The sequence below is a fragment of the Pistacia vera genome, unplaced genomic scaffold (genome assembly GCF_008641045.1).
Source record: "Pistacia vera cultivar Batoury unplaced genomic scaffold, PisVer_v2 Contig155, whole genome shotgun sequence".
NCBI lineage: Eukaryota > Viridiplantae > Streptophyta > Magnoliopsida > Sapindales > Anacardiaceae > Pistacia > Pistacia vera.
Genome location: NW_022195630.1, coordinates 730,199 through 736,352, shown reverse-complemented (window position 1 = coordinate 736,352; position 6,154 = coordinate 730,199). Strand labels below are relative to the sequence as shown.

The 6,154-nt window shown below is 38.2% G+C and overlaps 1 non-coding gene across 1 annotated transcript; it reads right to left on the bottom strand.

Moving 5' to 3' along the window:
• Positions 1-1,484: 1,484 nt before the first annotated feature.
• Positions 1,485-1,591, bottom strand: LOC116124771. Its single transcript, XR_004127253.1, has one exon. It is a non-coding gene; the product is annotated as a small nucleolar RNA R71 (small nucleolar RNA).
• Positions 1,592-6,154: the final 4,563 nt, after the last annotated feature.

Genomic DNA, 6,154 nt, shown 5'->3' with positions numbered 1-6,154 from the left:
AGAAATTGAAGATTGGAAGTCTTTGGGTTCATCAATTAAGGAAGATCTTACTCTCTTTTCATTATTCCATCATGCTGAATTCTTTGTTTGTAGCTTTTATTTTGAATTGCTTTATTTTTAGTATGAACTAACTCACTTTTGGGTTAGGGTTTTGATGTAATTGGGATTTTAATGTCTAATCAATAAATTGATGTTGCTTTTACATTCTATTGCATGGATTGTGTATTTACTCTTGTTTTTATTGAAATAACTTGTTGAGCATGATGAGAATGAGAAGTGAATCATGTATTAGCCTCTTAGGGTAAATGCCATTAATTGATTGAACGCTAGAGATAGGTTTGAGAATCCATGAAATCAATTTAGGATTCCATTTAGATTAACGGACTTGGAACTATTAACCTTCAAATTGTTGGGTGCGGAAGCTTAATAAGGATAAGTAGGAAACAATAGCCTGAGAAGGTATGTTTTACATTTAGGGTGTCCGATTTACAATCCTTGCATGTGAATGTAGAAGTAACAGAACTCGTAGATTAATTCATAAAATCCTAGTGAAATCAAAACCCAAACCGCTTTGTTTTAATTGATATTTCTCTTGAATTGATTTCACGGTCATTAATTAGCTTTTAAATTATGTAGTGGTTTTTGTTTTAACTTTAGCTTGATTTTTCTCCCGTAAATCCACACATCTTTCGTTTACTCCAACTTGATACAAAACTAGGAAAATCAGTGTTTAACATGCAATCCTCGTGGGAACGATACTCTACTTATCACTTTATTACTTCTTGCGACTAGTGCACTTGCTACACATTGCATGTTGTAAATTTAACGCATCAAGTTTTTGGCGCTGTTGCCAGGGATTAATTTTGTGTTAATATTGAATTTTTCTGGTTTTAGCTAGATTGGAGTTTAATTTTAGTTTTAATTTTTTTCTAGTTTAATTTTGTTTTTTCTTTTCCGTTCACTTGTGATCTCACGCTCTCTTTCTATATGTGTAGTTTATGCGAAGAGCTAGACGTCATCCAGTGGTTCCTATTGATCCAGAGATTGAACGAACCACAAGAAGACTTAACAGAGAGAGAAGAGAATGAGAAGCGATACTGATTGAGATGGTTGAAACCAGAACTTTGAGGGAATTCTTAGTTCCCTTTGTTGATGGTAGTGGTCCAAGTATCACTAGACCACTGGTGCAGACCAACAATTTTGAAATAAAGCTAGCAATCATCCAAATGATACAACAGTCAGTACAATTTAGGGGAGATCTGAAGGAAGACCCAAATTCACACATTGCAAACTTCTTAGATATCTGCGATACCTTCAAATCAAATGGAGTGTCGGATGACGCCATCAGATTAAGAGTATTTCCTTTTTCATTAAGGGATAAAGCAAAGGGATGGTTAATGGCATTACCAGCAGGAACAATCATAATCTGGAATGAATTGGCTCAAAAGTTCCTGACTAAATACTTCCCTCCAGCAAAATTTGCAAAGATGAGAAATGATATCACATCATTTCTCCAGGAAGAAAATGAATCACTTTATAAAGCATGGGAGAGATATAAGGAACTGTTGAGAAAGTGTCCACACCATGATTTGCCTGTTTGGATGCAACTCCAAACTTTCTATAATGGGTTGCTAACAAATGTGCAAACAATGGTGGATGCAGCAAGTGGAGGAGCATTGCAAAACAAGACACCTGAAGAAGTATATGAGTTACTTGAAGTCCTGGCTAGTAACAACTATCAGAGACCCAATGAAAGAATTCATCCAAAAAAGTCTATGGGTATTCATGAAGTTGATGCTTACACAGCCATTTCAACCCAACTGACAGCACTTTAGAAACAATTAGGAGGTATGCAAGTAAATTCAATTCAAACACCTCAAGTAACATGTGATTTTTGTGCAGGTAACCATGCGAGCAATGAATGTCAAGTGAGGAACACTTTTGCTTCAGCATCTTCATCATCAGAACAAGTCAATTATATGGCTAGGAATCAGAGACAATAGAACAATCCTTTCTCTAACCCGTACAGTCCTGGTTGGAGAAATCATTTAAACTTGTCTTGGGGCAATCAAAACAATCAAAACAATCAGAATCATCAGAATAACCAATGGAATCAAAGAACAATGCCAAACAATCAAGTGGGGGTGAATAATCAACCAGGGGATCAAAGAGTTTTGAAGTTGGAAGATATGTTCAGAAAGTTCATGCAAGAAACCACAGGTTTTATGAGTGAGACACGGGCAAATTTCAGAAACCAAGGGACGTCTATTCGAAACTTGGAAGTACAGATGGGTCAAATAACTGAAAAGCTAAATGAGCGACCTTAAGGTTCCCTACCAAGTAACACAGTGACAAATCCACGTGAGCAAGCAAATGCAATAGATTTATAGAGTGGAACCATTTTGGAAGAGGTTGATCAAAGAGGGAAAGAAGAGAGCCCACCAAAAGAAAGGGAAGATTCTTATGAAGAAGTCGAAGAAGAAATCATTATTGAGGGAGAGCTGAAGAATCTCCGAGAAGAAGAGCCGAATACGCCAGAGATGCCAAAACAGAAGAAGGAAAAAGTACCATTTCCTAAGGTACCACCAGAGTTGGCACATCACATGCCTCCTGTGCCTTTTCCTCAGAGGCTCAAAAAGAAAAATCAGGATAAGCAGTTCACGAAATTCCTTGAGGTATTTAAAAAACTACATATTAACATTCCTTTTGCAGATGCCTTGCAACAGATGCTGAGCTATGCTAAGTTCCTCAAGGACATTCTAGCAAACAAGAGAAAGTTGGAAGAGGAGGAAATAGTGATGCTTACAGAGAAGTGCAGTGCCATTCTACAGAAGAAGCTACCTCCAAAACTCAAGGATCCAGGGAGTTTTACTATCCCTTGTGTTATAGGAAATATTGCATTTGATAAAGTTTTGTGTGATCTGGGTGCAAGTATTAATCTAATGCCTTTTTCTATTTTCAGGAGGTTAGGGATTGGTGAAGTGAAACCTACAACTGTATCGTTGCAGCTTGCAGATCGATCCATTAAGCATCCACGGGACATTGTTGAAGATGTGCTAGTTAAGGTAGACAAAGTCATTTTTCCGGCGGACTTTGTTGTGTTGGATATGGAAGAAGACAAGGAAATTCCTCTCATTTTGGGACAACCATTTCTTGCTACCGGGAGAGCCTTAATTGATGTACAAGGAGGAAAGTTGATCCTAAGGGTCCAAGATGAAACGGTGACATTTAATGTATTCGAAGCAATGACATTTCCATCAGATTCAGAATCAGATTCATGTTATAGTGTGGATTTGGTGGATAGACTTGTAGCAGATACCATCAAAGAGAAGACCCCTCATCTACCTTTAGAAGTTTGCATTGCCCAATCCAAAAAAAAAATGATGTGGAAGAGTCGAAGAAGAATGAGTGTGCTAGGTTGTTGGAAGCACTCCAACCGATAGAAACAACCCAAGATCTATAATTTGAAGAGTTTGACATAGAAAAAGATAAGGAAAAGGCAAAAAAGGAGAAACCTCATAAGCTTGAACTGAAACCTTGACCATCTCACCTTAAATATGAGTATCTTGGTGAATCAGAAAGCTTTCTGGTGATCATCAGTGCAAATCTAAATAAAGTAGAGGAAGAGAGATTGGTTTGAGTATTATGAGAGCATAAATTAGCCATTGGATGGACCATTTCCAACATTAAGGGCATTTCTCCTTCTCTTTGTATGCACAAGATACTCATGGAAGATGATTTCAAGCCTAGAATGCAACCACAATGGAGATTGAATCCTTCTATGAAGGAAGTGGTGAAGCTTTTAGATACGGGTATCATCTACCCTATTTTAGATAGTCCTTGGGTGAGCCTGGTGCAAGTGGTTCCAAAGAAAGGAGGTATCACGGTAATAAAGAACGAAAGCAATGAATTGATACCAACTAGGACAGTCATGGGTTGGAGGGTGTGCATCGACTACAGAAAGTTGAATGAAGCAACAAGAAAGGATCACTTTCATCGATCAAATGTTGGAAAGATTGGCGGGGCATGCTTATTATTGTTTCCTGGATGGCTTTTCAGGTTATAATCAGATTGCCATCGCTCCTGAAGATCAAGAGAAGATGACATTCACTTGTTCTTATGGTACCTTTGCTCATAGAAGGATGCCTTTTGGGTTGTGTAATGCACCGACCACATTCTAGCGATGCATGATGCCAATTTTTGGTGACATGGTAGAGGGGTTCATAGAAGTCTTTATGGATGACTTCTCTATTTTCGGTTCTTTTTTTGATAATTGCCTGTCTAACATTTCATTTGTTTTGCAGTGATGTCAGGATACAAATTCGGTGCTCAATTGGGAGAAATGTCACTTCTTGTTTCAGGAAGGAATAGTACTCAGTCACCGAATTTCAAAGGATGGCATTGAAGTGGATTGAGCAAAAACGGAAGTGATTGAGAAGCTACCACCACCAGCAAATGTTAAAGCAGTCCAAAGTTTCCTAGGGCATGCAGGGTTCTATAGAAGATATATAAAGGATTTCTCTAAAATCTCTAAACCTCTTTGCAATTTGTTGATAAAAGATGCTTCTTTTGATTTTAATGATGAATGCATGCATGTTTTTCAAACTCTTAAGACATTATTAGTGTCTACACCCATTATTGCAATTCCCAATTAGGAACTCCCATTTGAATTGATGTGTGATGCTAGTGATGTTGCATTAGGAGTGGTTTTAGGACATCAACAGAATAAGGTTTTCCATGTAATTCAGTATGCTAGCAGGACACTAACTGATAGACAGTTGAATTACACTACTACTGAAAAAAAGCTTTTACTTGTCATTTTTGTATTTAACAAATTTCGGTCTTATTTGCTAAGTGCTAAGGTGATTGTCTACATGGACCATTCAACAATCAAGTACCTGCTGGCAAAATAAGAAGCAAAACCCAGGCTGATTAGATGGATCTTACTGCTGCAAGAGTTCAAATTAGAAATTCGAGACAAAAAGGGGTTAGAAAATGTGGTGGCAAATCATCTATCAAGGATTGAATGACCAAACCAGGGAAGTGAAGAGGAAACTCAAATCAAGGAGACATTCCCGGATGAGAAACTGATGAGAGTTGAAGAAGCACCTTGGTATGCAGATTTTGCAAATTACTTATCATCGAGGGTGCTCCCAAATGGCATGACTTTCCAGCAGAAGAGGAAATTTTTCTCTGACTTGAAGTTCTATTTCTGGGAAGAACCATTTCTATATAAACACTGTGCAGATAAGATGATATGTAGATGTGTCCCGAAAGAGGAGATAGAGAGTATTTTAAGGCGTTGCCATGAGAAGGAAGTTGGTGGTTACTTTGGAAGGACTAGAACAGTAGTCAAGGTCCTTCAATCTGGATTCTATTGGCTAACTCTATTCAAAGATGCTTTCCAGGTGGTTCAAGAATGTGACCAATGTCAACGGAGTGGAAATATTTCAAAGAGAGATGAGATGTCGTTGAGTAACATTCTAGTTGTTGAACTTTTTGATGTGTGGGGGATTGACTTCATGGGCCCTTTCCCGAACTCATATGGAAATGTGTACATCTTGGTTGCTGTGGACTATGTGTCAAAATGGGTGGAAGCAGTTGTATTACCATCCAATGATGCCAAAGTGGTGGTTAACTTTGTGAGGAAAAACATTTTCTCAAGATTTGGAGTACCATGGGCAATCATCAGTGATGAGAGATCTCATTTTTGCAATAGGCAATTTGATGCTCTCTTGGGAAAATACGGAGTGAATCATAGAGTGGCTACACCATACCATCCTCAGACCAGTGGGCAAGTGGAACAATCAAACAGAGAGCTGAAAAGAATTTTAGAGAAGACAGTTAATGTGTCCAGGAAGCACTGGTCACAGAAGTTAGATAATGCATTATAGTCTTATCACACTGCATTCAAGACTCCAATTGGTATGTCCCCGTTCCGATTGGTATTTGGGAAGGCATGTCACTTGCTGGTGGAACTCGAGCATAAAGCATATTAGTAGTCAAGCAGCTAAACATGGATTTACAACCTGTTGGGGAGGAAATGATGCTGAAATTAAATGAACTTGACGAGTGTCGTTATGAAGCTTATGAGAATGCTCGTATTTACAAAGAAAAGTTTTGCTGTACAATTATAGACTTAGGCTATTTCCCG